Genomic DNA, 15676 nt, shown 5'->3' with positions numbered 1-15676 from the left:
ATAATTCCACACTGAAACTAAATAGCAGTTTCATCTCAGGTTTGATTTTGGTAAGGTAATTGATTCGCAACCACTGATGCCTTTATGATGACTACTCAGATAACCCGTTCTACCTAATCAGAATACTTTCTCTTAACAATGCTTTAAAATAAAATCCTAGTGTTTTAATCCTGCTGTCATGGACTCCAATTTGAAGACCACTGTTTTCAAAGGAAAAGTGTTTTGTCATTGTTATGCTCCTTAAAAACTGATATTAAAAATAGCTTTTCGTTTCAAGGTCTTCATGTCCTTAGATCACAAGAAAGAGTAGATGTATTTAAATTTGGAAATGTTCTGAAAGGAAAAAAATCCTAAGAAATCTGGGGTTAAAAGTACAAAAAAAAAATTAAGAAAATCCTTTGTACAGTATTGGTTAAGGGTGTTTGGCTCTGAAGAGGCAGGAAAATTTATTTTGGAACAAGTGTGACTTGTTTGGCTTTGGTCTGAACTTCCTCTACCCACCTAGGGACCCTCTTCTATAAGCAAAGTCATCAAAACTTTTTCTTACAGCTGACAAAAAAGTACACTTGAATGAAAGACTGTGAAAGCTTATATAATAGAAGCTTTATTTTGTTGTGTAGGGAACAATGAATTGAAAGTGAAAAGTATTTCTTATAGAAAGATAAATATTTTAAGAAACTCTGCAAGGACTTAGAGGGGTTGTAGACAGTACTTATTCTGTTCTGCTTAACCTTGCAAAAATAGAATACCTAATATATTAGTCTCAAACTTGTTACGGTATGTTTCATACTCATTTAGACATCAGTGTTCTTACTTTGTTCCTAGTGCTGAATCAAAATAAAGGATACAATTAAAGGTACAGTATCCAATAGGGATAATTCACAAGTAATGTTTTAAAACAGAAGCCAATATCTATCAGATGAAAAGAAGGAAAAATTCATTGAACAATAAATAAAGGATAAAATATTTCAGCGTATTTTGAGCAATTCCTAAAAACAAGAGGGGAATGAATAGAACAGCTTAAATAGGAATTTTTTCAATGTATTTGTCAAACTGTCTTCTAACAATATTATAAGTAGGAGTATGGAATACAACTATACTGTATGGTACAATCAACCATACAGCACCTTTTGTCAAAAAGCAGATTTCGTTTTCACAAATTCCTTATATCAGGGTTTTTTTTCTGGGCCTTCACAGGAAGTTGGTTCCTTTAAAAAAAAAAAAAAAAAATGCAGTTGCATATAATCAGTGCTCAAACCCAAATGAAAAATTTTCCTCCAGAGCAAAGCTGTGATACTTGGAAAACTGAGTTGTATTACAAGTAAATATATGTGTAATGAATAAGTGTACTGTGCAAACACTGCTGTCCGGTCTATACCTAAAAATTAAAGTTGACCTAGCTACTTTAGTCAGGGCTGTGCAAAACATCAAGCTCTATGTGATGTAATTAGGTTACCTTAACCCACACTGTTGACACAGTTCAGTGGAAGAATTCTTCCATTTACCTAGCTCAGGGGTGGGCAATAATTTTTGAAGAGGGAGGGGCAGCACTTCAAAAACTTTTGAAGTGGTTGCAGGCCAGGCAGAGCTTTGGGCCTTGGACTGAAGGGGCAGGGCCTTTAAATAGAAATAAGTGAAAGTGCTTGTGTCTCCCTTGTGACTCCCAGACATCAGACATGCCTGCATTGTTAATGAATTATAAAGAGAGCAATTTTACCTGACAAATTTGCCGTTTATCTTATTGCACCTGGCTTTTTAAGAAGGCAAACATAAAATACAGGGTCATTAACTTGCTATGTCAGGTTCTTAATTCAGTTCAGAATTGCCTTCCCAGGTTTTTAAAACCTTTTCATAGAATCATAGGACTGGAAGGGACCTCGAGAGGTCATCGAGTCCAGCCCCCCGCCCTCAAGGCAGGACCAAGCTCAGTCTACACCATCCCTGACAGATGTCTATCTAACCTGTTCTTAAATATCTCCAGAGAGGGAGATTCCACCACCTCCCTTGGCAATTTATTCCAATGTTTGACCACCCTGACAGTTAGGAATTTTTTCCTAATGTCCAATCTAAACCTCCCATGCTGCACTTTAAGCCCATTACTCCTTGTCCTGTCCTCAGAAACCGAGGAACAAATTTTCTCCTTCCTCCTTGTGAGATCCTTTTATGGGATTGCTACAAGTTACCTTTATACAATGTAACTATTTCCTCTCATGTAGTACTCACCAGCTATCTGACTCTTCAGTTATCTTCCTGATATAAGAACTTTCTTCTTTGATGCCTGTGCCATCAGAGACAGCCTCCCCCGTATCTCTCTCTTTCATGCAATCTCCAGTTTAGATTTTTGCTGAAAATGGCTCTTTTGCCTTTCCAACCTTTTCATTTCTTTCCCCAGTAAGGTAGCATTCCTATGATTGAGTGTGTCAGTTTTCACAATCCTTTCTGTTGTTCAACTGTCTTCTGGATCCCATGTGGGATCCCATATGGCAGTAGTACCCAACGCGGTGCCCGCGGGCGCCATGGCGCCCGCCGGGGCATTTGTGTGCATCCGCCGACAACCTGGGCCGGCCCGGCGCGCGGCGCACTGGAGGCGCCGGCCCCAGGCGTGTGACACGCACCACGGTGGCCCCAGCCCCGGGGCACATGCGGGCGCGCCGGTACCGGGCTTGGGCGGCCCCGGCCGTGGGGCATATGCCGGCACTGCCGGGTGCAAGGGCATCCCTACCCCTGGCGTGCCCCAGGACGCGTGGCCCCGCCCCCGGGCGCCCGGCGCGTGAGTGGCCCCACCCCCACGGGTGCTCGGCGCGTGAGTGGCCCCGCCCCCGGGCGCCTGGCGCGTGAGTGGCCCCGCCCTCAGGCGCCCGGGAGCCTCTGGAGGTTGGGGACCACTGCCATATGGGATCCCATATGTGAGAATCCAGTGGATACAGTATACTTAGATTTCCAAAAAGCTTTAACAGGATCTATCACCAAAGGGTCTTTAATGTGAGCTATCATGGTATGTGAGAGAAGGTCCTCTCTTGGGTTGATAACTGGCTAAATGACAGGAAGCAAAGGGTAGGATGGTCAGTTTTCAGAATGGAGAGCAGTAACTCATATTGTCCTCCAGGGGTCTGTACTGGGAGCAGTACTATTCAACATATTCATAAGTGATCTGCAGAAAGGTTAACCAGTGAGGTGCAAAATTTGCAGATGATACAAAATTGCTCAAGATGGTTAAGTCCACAGTGGACTGTGAAGAACTTCAAAAGGATCTCGCAAAATTTGGGTAACTGGGAAACAAAATGAAAGATTAAATTCAATGTTGATAAATGCAAAGTAATGCATATTGGAAAACATCATCCCAATTGTACTTGCAAAATGATGGGGTTTAAATTGGCTGTTACCACTTAAGAGAGATCTTGGAGTCATTATGGTAGTCAAAAAGGTAAAACAGAATGTTAGGAATCATTAAGAAAGAGATATATAATAAGGTAGAAAATATCCTGTTGCCTCTTTATAAATTCCATGGGCCTGACTAATTCTTTTGGGGTCCCATGGTTAGTAGATTTTGTGAGCCCCTCTTAGGTGCTAGGGTGAGGCCAAAATGACGGGTTCGTTGTGTGAGATGGGGCTGCCAGGGAGTGGGATGGGGATGCAGGAGGGGTGAAGGTGGGGGATCTGGGTGGGAGGTAGGGTGCTAGAGTAGGGTTTTGGGTGGTGAGGATGTAAGGTCTACACAGGATGGAGGGTGCAAGAGTGGGCAGGGGATGGAGTTGTCTGGCCAAGGGAGGGTGCAGAAGCAGGGTGAGGGGTCTGGGCATGAGTTAGATAGACGCTCTCAGGCGTCACTCCCATGCAGTGCATCCCAGGCACCACCTCCCATTGCTCCCATTGGCTGGAATACCATGGAGGGAGGCAAAGCAACAGCACGTGGAGCTGCTTGTTCCCTTCAGGAGCCAGATTCTGCAGTGAGGGGTGACTCCCCCCCCCCCCCCCCAGTAGGAAGCCGGTGCTCTGAGCTGCAGGGTATGGAGTGAGAGGCTGAACCTCAAGCCGTGGCCTAACTGCAAGGCAGCCACAGACCACTAATGTGGTCTGTGGACCATAGTTTGATAACCACTGATGTTAACTGATGCATTAGAGCAGTGGTGTCCAACCTTTTAAAGCACAAGAATTAAAGCACTTTTTGAATTTATCAGTCCAGGATCTACTTCAAACCCAAATATCCCTGCCCTGCCCCTTCTCCGAGGCCCTGCCCTTCCCCCACCTCTTTGCTGAGGCCCCACCCTCCTTACTCTGTGAAGATGAGGTACAGGGGAGGGGAACAGAGTGACATCAGTGCCCCCAGCCTCTGTCTCTCTCTAGTGACCGGGGTGGTCACTCACTGACGCCCAGGAGGAAGAACACCTCTCTGAGCTCAGGTGGGCTGAGACGGAGCTTGCCCTTTTAAGTTCGCAGAGGCCTTGGGGCGGGGCAGGAAATACAAAAGCCCAGCCCAGGAGCTCAGCAGGGCCCGAGCCACTGGAGGGAACAGAGGCCTATGCTGAGTTCTCATGCTTAGGCCCTGAAGATCTGGCAGAGGTGGATAACTGGCTTGGACTACCAGGTCCAGGCACTGAAGAGAAGACTTTCTGTACCCTGTCCCCCCACATGCAGACTACCCGGACCTTGTGAACCTGTCGCTGACCGGGAGTCAGGTAGAGACAGTAAGGGTATGTCTACACTACCCCGCTAGTTCGAACTAGCGAGGTAGTGTAGACATACCCAGAGAGAGTTTGGAAGTGGCCCAGGGGAACCAGATGATGGTCGGGCGGACATGATAACCCTTTGTTTGTCGGCATGTTTCAGATCGGATTCCCTGCTGACCCCAGCGGCCACCAAGGCTGCCACTGCTAGGACCGTAGGCCGGGATGTGTTGGTGTAGGGAGGGCCCGTGTCCCACACCGCCACCTCATATACTGGGTGGCAGTCTTCCCCTTTCCACTTGTGCCGGGAACTCTTTGCTTGCCTGCCCAGCCCTGAACCAGAGCCCAGGCTGAACTGACTGTAGGATCTGTTTGTTTGTTTGCCTGCCCCACCCTGAACCAGGGCCAGAGCTACATTGACACTGGACTGGTGTGGCTTTGCAGCCTACCCCGCCCTCCGGTTCCCACAGTCTAAAAGGGGCCGCTAGACCATTACGTAAGGGCCTGAGTACAGGCCAGGGTACCAGAACTAAGCGAGACCGCTTACACGCCGCTACTCTGCACAACAAGCCAGACACTCTCAGGGGCAGCTCTGAGGCTCTGGGCAGGAATAGCAGGGTAACGTGGGGAGGGACAGTAGAAGTGCCAGTACTTGCTAGCCTCCCAACCAAACCAGTCAGGATCACCTGTTAGAGGCTCCAAGATCTACCCGTAGATCCTGATCTACTGGTTGGTCACCACTGCATTAGAATTATATAAAGGCAAACATTAAAGCAAGATGTTTTATTTCATTGGTTACCTTTTTGTCAGGAAATCTATGTCTGGAGTGAACTGAAGCCAGAAATTATCAGCCAGGTGTATTTACCTTTGGGCTCCAATCAATTATATGGACTTTTATCGATCTTTGTAATATTTTTGGATGGCTTTATGGTCATTCCTGGTAAATATTAGTCCATGCCTTCTTGTCTAAGAAAATATTGCCCAGATCTCAAGCATTTGTTAGTCTGCTGCTTTTGAAAACCTTTGTCTGATACAAGCATTATTTTTTATTATTGCCCACTTCCCAAACTTTCTCTTTAATGGAAATACTAAGACAGTTGGGAGTCAGTTCTGGCTTTGTAGTTATCAGATTTACATGACTCCTGTTAAATCTGGGTTTGGGTCTAGAAGTAATAGAGACTGTGCCAGTTTTGGTCAAGTATTTTCTAAAAGCAATTGACAAAAAGCAAGTTTACATGGTGACTGTTTCAGATCTGTTAGGTGTCTGCAGTACCACAAACTGATGATGAAGGCTCCAGTAGCTCATGGCCAAAAACAAACAAAATTGCCCTGGAGTGCCTTTATCATTTTCTCAGGGGATCTCATGGGTAATAGCAGTCAACTATTGATAAGCTCAGTGCTCCCTGATGTTCAGCTTGAATAAAATAAAAATGATGATGGTGGATTAAACAAACAAAAGAAACGGAGTTCTGACATTTTGATTCAGAAATTAGGTATTAAGGTGTGATGGCCTGGACCGGGTCTGGGCACAGCTGAGGGTGTCCACTCAGGGCGAATTGTTCAAATTGGGGGCTCTCTCTAGCCCCTAGACTGGAGACCTTCCCAAATAGGCCACAAACCAGTCCCACAGAGTGCTTCAGCTGCCTGCCTGAAGCCTCACAAGCAAAACCCCTCGGACACCCCAGCAATATCCATGCCCCAGATGGCCCCGGGCCTCATATATAGGTGAGGGGTCTTAGAACCCAATCTCACCTTCCCCGAACAAGTTCTGTCTGGTTCCAAGAAACCAGCCACAGTTCTCAGGTCAATTTACACTCTGGATCTTACCCACAAATCACGCCGAGCCAGTCCTTTAGAATCTACAATCTAAAGGTTTATTACCACAAGAAAGAAAAGCCTGAGAGCAAGGTTGTTAAAGTATCATGCATTACATGCATCAAATCTCCCAGTTCTCGATGCAGGCTTGCAGCAGAGATGCTATAGCTGCTGGCTTAAAAGTCCTTGGTGCACATCCTATGCCAGGATGGGTCCACAGTTCTTCCCGGCTCGTGAATCCCTGCGAGGCCGCATCTGGGGTCAGGAGCAGATCTGGAGACCAAGATGGAGTCGGCCACATGGCCTATTTATACCTCCTTCCTGGCTTCTTCTAAGCTGGAGACAGTCACATGGTCTCTGACCAGGCACCTAGATTCCTTCATAGGTGGGTCTCGGGTACTTAAAAGACCTATTGTCCCTGGATCCTTGCTAATTAGCATGTTCATAGGTTGAGCCCATCGCTCAACTACATACAGAGAAACTTCCAGTCTCCATACAGAGTACATATTCATAACTCCACATATAGGGTATGTCTACACTACCCTCCTATTTCGAAATAGGAGGGTAATGTAGGCATACCGCAAATGAAGCCCGGGATTTGAATTTCCCTGGCTTCATTTGCATAAGCGGGGCGCCGCCATTTTTAAATCCCCACTCGTTCGAACCCCATGCCGCGCGGCTACGCGCGGCACGAACTAGGTAGGCTTCCTAGTTCGAACTACCTAGTTTGTGCCGCGTGTAGCCGCGCGGCACGGGGTTCGAACGAGCGGGGATTTAAAAATGGCGGCTCCCCGCTTATGCAAATGAAGCCCGGGAAATTCAAACCCCGGGCTTCATTTGCAATTGCGGTATGCCTATATTACCCCGCTAGTTCGAACTAGCGGGGTAGTGTAGACATACCCATAGACATTATGCAGATATATGAAGAGCATATACAGTATCAGTAGACAGTAAGCTTTTGGTTGACACCTCACATGGCCCCCTTTGTACCACTTTTGGGGCGAACACCCCCCATGGGTGCAGCAGTGACCCAGCTGCTCCCCTCAAAATCCAATAATGTGTCATAAGGTTTGCAATATAAGAAACTGATTAATTCTGGGATTCTTATAGAGGTTGAAATAGCAACTGTAGCAAAAATTCGTTTTGTCTTTACTTTGCAAGGTGATTGCGAAACAGTTCTCTACAGTCATGTATACTTTAGTGATTTCTAGTTTGCATTATTCTAAAGTTCACTATGTGGGGCTATTTCTGGAAAAAAAAACACTGGAAAATATTTGTGTGGATTGTGGCTGCCTGTTTAAGATACCGTAGAGTCTCAATTATCCGACCTAAACGGGACTGACAGGTGGTCGGATTACCGAAAATGTTGGATGATAGGGACTTTACTACTGTAGCTGGTGCTGCTTGGTCCCCATCTCTGCCTGGCCCTGGTCCCTTCCCTCCCTGCAGCTCCTGGGTGCTGCAAGGAGGGGACGAAGCAGCATCGGCAGGAGCAGCAGCAGCGGCTCCAGGAGAGTGACGGGGCAGCGAGTGGGGCCATTCTCCTGGCCGTGCCCTGGAGCTGCTTTGTCCCCGGGAGCTGCAGGGTCGGATAAAGCGGAATGTCAGATTACCGAAGGTCGGATAATCCTGACTTTCCTGTATTTTGGATATCGAACAAATTATATTTATATTCTAGAGAATGTGTTTCCTTTCATTTAGTTTCAAGATTCAAGTAAAAAGTACTTATAAGTAAAAACAAATAATTTTATGGTGTATGTACTCGGTGGTTTAGAAGTCTGTTTTTGTGGTCTTGTTTTAGTGTCACAGCCAGAGATCATCAGTATGCTTCAGCAAGTAATCCTTAGTTTGAAAGCTGGTTGCAACATATTCTTGGTGAAAGGCTGGCAATTCTGGAATTCACTGCCATTTCTTTACTCCACCCAACATTCAACATATAATAGAGCCCTTGCTTGTCTAGTCATTATTCTTTATTGTGTTTTTACAGTATTGCCTAAGTGCCAACCAAGAATGGATTCCCATTGTGCTATGATCTATATAAATGCAGCATAGCAGACTCTTTGCCGTAAAGAGCTTACATTATAACTAGACAAGACAGGGTGGTGCTAAAGGTGGAGCACACAAATACAGTAAACAATGTGATGGCAGCAAACATATTAACTAGCCAATTAGCCCGTCATAAGGCTGGATTTTCAGGTCTCTCCTCCATGTCGGTCTTCTCTCCTGAGCGCTCTCTCTCTCTCCCTCCTTCCTCCTCCTCCTCCTACAGCCTCCCCCCCCTCACCTCTCCTCTGCCTTCTGCTTCTCTCTCCATCTCTTTCTTTCTCTTCTCTTCCTCCTCCTGCCTCTCTCTCTCTCTCTCTCCGCTCTCCTCAGTCTCTGTCAGGGATGCATGAGTGGGGCAGGCAGCACCCTGCAATCTGCACATGCCTGGGTGAGTCTGGCTCCCCACTGGCCGATTCCCTCTCCCTGCCCCCCGCCAGCCAGTTCCTCCTCCTGATTTTCCATGGCCAGCCTTGCTGACCCTGACTCCCACCCCTGACCAGCTTTGCTTCCCGCCGGCCGCCCCTCCCCCGTTCTCCCCTGGCCAGCTACTGCTGCCTCTGACCTCCCCCCGCCAACCCCGTTCCTCTCCTGTCCGGTCCCTCCACCCTCCCACCCCCGATCAAGGGTGTCCTGTTTTTTTTACACCCTACCCCAGTGACGTACACGGCCGGGGGGCGGGGCCATGTATGTCACCACCCCACCCCCCCCACCCCTCTTGCTGTGATGCTCGGCTGAGCATTACAGACGGGCTACAGCGTTACAGACTCACAGATGTTGGGCTACTATATATATGATTACATGAATTTTTGGAGGGGGGGAGTGTGTGTGTTTAGGTAGGAGGGAGTAAGATAGAGGGGACATTGAAGTGAAAGGGGCCAAGGAGACAAAGTAGGAAAGAAGAGGTAGAGGGGGCTGCTTCTTCGAGTAGTGTCCCCGTGGGTGCTCCACTCTGGGTGCTGGTGCATCCTCACGCTGGCAACTGGAGATTTTTCAAGCAGCATCCACTATGCTGTGCACGCACTGTGGTGCCCGCTCATGCCATTAGTGTCCATTAAGCAAGCACGCTAGGCGGCCCCTCAGTTCCTTCTCTATCGTCCTTGGCAGCAGATGGAGCGTCTGTCCTTCCACTGTTTCTACAGAAAAACAGCAGAAAACTGGTTATTTCCCCTAAGTTTCCTCACATTTCCAAGTTTTAAGACCCCCTACCCCACCCTATAGAAAAAATAAAAAAAAATTTTTTTCTTCTTCCATTGTCATTGGCCCACCGCTTTTCACCATTCCTGATGCCGGGATCTCCTGGCTTCAAAAGATGTGACTCATGCTGGAATACTATGCCTGTTTCAGACAGGCACTCGGTGTGCATGAAGTGTCTTGCAGAATCTCACCAGAAACAAAAGTGTGCTCACTGTTCTAAATTGATGGCCAGAGCACTCTGTGACCGGGCCAACAGGTTGAAAATTTTCCTCTATGAAAGGTCGTTCCAACTGTCTTCTGAGGACTCACCAACTGCCTCAAAGCTGACTTTTGAGCCAAAAGGTATGGACAAAACATGTCCCTTTACCTCTTCTGGCACGTCCCTTTTAAAAATGAGACTCTACCTTACCCTCGGTATCGATGGCCTTGAGGGTCAGCACTGCAGATAAGCCCGGCACATAGGGCACTGCATAAGAGGGCGCACTCAGAGCCCAACAAAAACAAGCGGCACCGTTGGCACTGACTGCACTGTTGAGCTAGCATAAGCACTGTTTGGCACCGAAGCCACCACCTGAGTCGGCACCGATCTCAGTACCTAAGAGGCCCCACACCAAGATACCGCCTCCAGACCAATCAGCACCGCCTACACCATTGGCACGGAGTAAACCACGTACCTCAGTGCTGTCCCAGGAACACCTATAATGTGAGTCTCCTATCAGGAGCCGTCAGGCACCGGCAGCGTTAGCACCAGGTTCCTCTGTACAGTCGGTGCGCTCATGTAGATCACCGAATCTGTCTTGCTCCCCAAACAAAGCTGGCACCGAGCCATGCAGCTGTTTCTCTTCCCAGCATTCCAGCCCAGTAAAAAGAGCTCCATCTGGGACAATGGGCCTATTACATACACATATCCGCCACCACCACCACACTGGTATGCATATCATTACAATTACCTGCCACCTCCGTACTCTGGGCAATGGCAATCATGGGAGCCACATTCTCACAGGAAGAGCCATAATACCGCACCTTCCACAACATCCAGAGAACTACCTCGTTCTCCCCAACAACTTCCATAACAGTGCCTAACTCCTCAATCGACACTGAGATAGAGGATTCTCTGAGGGTAAGAGTAGGTCCCCTGGGCATAATTTTTCGTCCTCACCAGATGAGGTGGTTATTTCTACCACCCCGCCACCAGGCGATGACTCAAAGAAGTTCCAGGAACTTTTTAAAAGGGTAGCATTAGCACAAAAGCACAATTTACAAGAGGTTCAGGAAAAACAGTATTGCCTTCTGCGCACCTTACAACCTCCTACCTCATCCAGGATTGTCCTCCCCATGGACGAGGCTATGATGGACTCAGCAGACAACATTTGGCATCCATCACTCCAACCAACAGAAGAGCGGACAGAAAATATTTTCTCACGCCTAAAGGAATGGACTTCCTTTTTACTCACCTTCCACCAAACTCCCTGGTAGTTGATTCCGTTAGACATAGAGCCAGACAACCTAATATTATATCAATACCACATAACAAGGATCATAAAAAAATGGACATTATGGGTTGTAAAGTGTACTCCTCGGCCACTCTGTTCCTTAGAGCAGCGACTTGTACCGCCATGCTTTCAGATTATGACTATTCTAATTGTTCCAACTTCAAGAGCTTACTCAATACTTACCTGAACACAAGAGACCTGTCCTTCTCAACATCATGCAGGAGGGCCATACAATTTCTTGTACTGCTCTACAGTCTGCAATGGATGTAGCAGACACAGCTGCATGCGTCACAGCTTCCGCTGTTGTGATGCGGAGAATATCCTGGCTCCAAGGATCAGGTGTCCCAAAGGATTTGCAGAAGAAGATCGAAGATCTACCCTTTGATAAAACCAATCTCTTTGCTGCAAAAACAGATGAAGTACTTCATTCGATGAAGGATTCCCATACCACCCTAAGAATCCTGGGGATGTACATGCCCCCATTTAAGAGAGCCAGATACACAAACAACCAGAGACCCAGGGAATCATACAGATAGCAACAAAGGTATGACTTCCAACAAAAACAAAGGCCACAGTGTTGTAGGCCACAACGCTAACAGCAGCATAAAACACCATCAGCCCAACCATCCACATCTAAGCCGCAAATTTGAAGGTTTGGTCAGGAGCCAGAAAGACACTTTACTTCTGGTCACACCATCCACTAATTGTCCACAATTCAACCACTGCATCCCCCCCATTTTTCAACAGTGGGCTCAAATAACATTAGACAAATGGGTCCTAGAGCTCATCATCCATGATTACTCCATCTCTTTCTTTTCTCATCGTCCTACCCATCCTCTCACCCCGTCCCTCCTCAGGGACCCCTCTCAAAAGATCCTCCTCAAGCAAGAACTGCTTCACCTCCTCCGTTTAGGTGCCATAAAATCGGTACCAACAGAGTTCCATGGTCGAGGGTTTTACTCAACTTATTTTTTAACACAGAAAAAGAATGGAGGATGGAGGCCCATCTGGATTTAAGAAAGCTCAACAGATACGTCGCTTACCACTGATTCAAGATGATGACCGTAGCAACAATAATTCCAGCATTATATCAAGGAGATTGGCTTTTGGCTCTCAACCTTCAGGATGCATACTTCCACATAACAATTGATCCCGCCCGCAGGCGTTTTCTATGATTCACGGTTAACCACCACCATTACCAATACTGAGTGCTCCCTTTTGGCTTTTCAATGGCTCCCGGAGTGTTTTCCAGAACACTGGCTATCATAGTGGCCTGCCTACGTCATCAGGGAGTCATAATATTTCCATACTTAGACAACTGTCTCATAAAAGGCACGTCTTTCCAGGAGACAAAGGACATGACTGAGACTACCACGGACCTCCTCCTCCGCCGTGGCTTCCATATAAAGTTCAAAAAGTCCACTCTCTCTACCCCGCTCAATCGCTAGAGGTTATAGGAGCACACATCGATACTGTCACAGCCAAAGCAACCCTTCCCATGCACAGATTCGACACCCTATGCAACCTCATAGCAGTAGCACGGGCGACCCCTACCACAACAGTTTGTGAATGCCTAAAAATTCTGGGACATATGGTTGTCACAACCTATGTCATCAGTCTGGGGTGGCTCCACATGAGATGCCTTCAGTCTTGGCTCGCCACACTTTACACGCCATCTAGAGACCTGCTCTTCAAGTCAGTAACTATTCTACCATGGGCCCTCAACTCCCTCCAGTGCTGGACAAGTCCACACAATGTATTAATTGGAGTTCCGTTCGAGCAACCTACACCTACACTTACCATGATGACCGATGCATCACTTCTCGGATGGGGTGCTCATCTGGAAACCCTCATGGCCTAAGGTCCTTTACAGCACAAACACTCCATATCCACCTTTTACAACGGCAGTACATTACCATGCCAGCATTTCCTACGCCATATAGCTCGCAAGATTATCAACGTCTTATCAATGACGGATAATACCACTTGCATGTACTATATCAATCAGCAAGGTGCTGCATGATCCCCATCTTCATGTATGGAGGCTCTCAAGCTATGGAATTGGTGCCTGATGCACTAGATTACCCCTGTTGCCATCTACCTCCCAAGGGTGTTAAGTATTATAGCAGACATTGAGTCGCAACTTCTACGACCACCACGAGTGGGAGATGGACATTCAGGTCCTCTGTTACATGTTTCACCAATGGGGTCAGCCAGAACTGGACCTTTTCATGACCAGAAATAATCAGAAATGTCACCTTTACTGCTCCAGAGCAGCCTTAGGGAAGCACTCCCTGGGGGATGCTTTCTCTGTCAAATGGGATGCACCACTGCTCTATGCATTCCCACCCCTTTCCATACTTCATAAGGCCATCATCAAAATCAGAAAAGATTGAGCTCACATCATATGCATTGCATCAGTGTGGTCGAAGTAAACATGGTATCGTTACCTCCACAGAATGACAGTGATGGATCCATATGTTTTTCCGCCTCAACACAGTCTTCTCTCCCAGAATCATGGTGCAATTCTCCATCCCAAACCCCACAAGCTCCATCTCCACACCTGGGTCCTTCATGGCTCCAGGATGCTGAAAACACCTGCTCAGAAAGAGTAAAAGAAATATTAATCAACAGCAGAAGACAATCCACAAGGAAAACGTACCTCTACAAATGGAGTAGGTTCTCTCAGTGGCTAAAATGTACTCACACTATAACCCCTGAGACCACCCCTCTTCCCTTCCTACTGGACTACCTCTTGCACCTTAGAGAGTTGGGCCTGGCTCTAAGTAGTATCAAGGGTCATGAAGCTCCCATAGCAGCCTTCCATTGCACCACAGAACATGATTCTTTCCTTTCAAACCCAATCACCAAAAGATTCCTCACTGGTATAGGAAACACCTTTCCACCCGTTTGCCCACCAGTTCCAATCAGGGACATAAATCACATACTTAAGAGCTTGACAAAGCCGCCCTTTGAGCTTTTGGCGACCTGTTCCAGGTCATACCTATCTCTGCAGTTCTTCCTGGTTGCAATAATCTCCAGCAGGAGAGATGGGGAATTGGTTGCCCTAATGGCGGACTCCCCCCCCCCCCCATACAATTTTCACCAGGGACAGTCACATTCTGGCCCCACCCTAAATTCCTCCTGAAAGTTTCCTCCCACTTCCACATCAATGAACCCATACACTTACCTGCCTTTTTCCCCAAGACATATACTGACCCATCGCACGCTGCTTGACACAGCCTCGACGTCCTCATAGCGCTTGCGTTCTACATTGATAGGACAAGAGTCTGGCAAATATCTCCTAGACTCTTCCTATCCTTTACAGAACGATCCAAGGGACAAGCTGCCTCTTCTCAGAAGATTTCCAAGTGGATCTCTTCATGCATCCACACATGCTACACCAGAGGTGTCCAAACTTTTTTCAAAGAGGGCCAGATTTGATGAAGTGAACATGCGTGAGGGCCGACCATTTTGCCTGACATTCTTTGAACCATTAAAATTAAATACAAATGAACTATTTTATGCAAAGTTTATTGCAAACGGCATACTTTTCATTTCGTCACATGGATGACAAATCTAAACAGGTGTTAAATCACTCTGCCTTTCATATCTGAAGGCCAGATGAAAAAAAAAATCCAGGAAGCTGAAATATATGTCAGGAACATTGTAAAGTACATTACATATTATTGGTAATAAAGGTTGTCTGTCAACTTTTAAGTTCAAAAAATATGAACAGGAACATAACACCAAGTATACATGTTGTGTCCAAATATATTTATAACTGATTTAGACCAACTGACATTAACTGAGATTTTACAATGTATTCATCTCAATACATATGGATTCGTTGGGGGCCATAAAAGATAGATATTGCCAAATTACCTGGGGGGCCGTATTAAACCGGAACACGGGCCGCAATTGGCCCGTGGGCCGGACTTTGGACATGCCTGTGCTACACCATTCACAATAAAGAGCCACCTGGCATTATCATGTCCCATTCCACCAGGGCTATGTCCTCTACTACTGCCTTCCTCAAGAATGTACCTCTCCAGGATGTTTACAATGCAGCCACGTGGTCATCAAACCACACAAGAATGCAACATTACACTCCAGCATCCTCCATCACATCCTTCATGGCTGTGGGACAAGCAGTATTTTCATAAGTGATAACCAGGGCTCGACAAATAGTGTAATCTACTCACCCGTGGCGAGTTGATTACACCCCGGAAGAGCCGGCATGAAGCAATCTGCGCATGCTCAGAGCGCAGAACCGCGTGGCTGGCAAGCGGGGCTCGCTGCCACTCGGCGAGCCTTGGTGATGACGACAGGGCTCCAAACCTGCCTCCATGAGCCGACTACTGCTTTATAGTCACCCAGAGTGGATCACCTACGGGGACACTACTTGAAGAAGAAAGAGTTACTCACCTTGTGCCGTAACGGTAGTTCTTCGAGATGTGTCTC

The 15676-nt window shown here is 47.1% G+C and overlaps 1 protein-coding gene and 1 long non-coding RNA gene across 10 annotated transcripts in view; one reads left to right on the top strand and one right to left on the bottom strand.

Moving 5' to 3' along the window:
• Window positions 1-15676, top strand: part of MPP7 (MAGUK p55 scaffold protein 7) — a 304899-nt gene that overhangs the window by 143219 nt on the left and 146004 nt on the right. The window lies entirely within an intron of this gene.
• Window positions 9023-13786, bottom strand: LOC142827373 (uncharacterized). Its single transcript, XR_012902085.1, has 3 exons — window positions 13663-13786; window positions 11396-11614; window positions 9023-9658 (listed from the first exon to the last, which is right to left on the bottom strand). It is a non-coding gene; the product is annotated as an uncharacterized LOC142827373 (long non-coding RNA).

Source organism: Pelodiscus sinensis, chromosome 2, assembly GCF_049634645.1.
Source record: "Pelodiscus sinensis isolate JC-2024 chromosome 2, ASM4963464v1, whole genome shotgun sequence".
NCBI classification, from domain to species: Eukaryota; Metazoa; Chordata; order Testudines; family Trionychidae; genus Pelodiscus; species Pelodiscus sinensis.
Note: the sequence above shows the minus strand (reverse complement) of the source record. Positions and strands in the feature narration are given on the sequence as shown.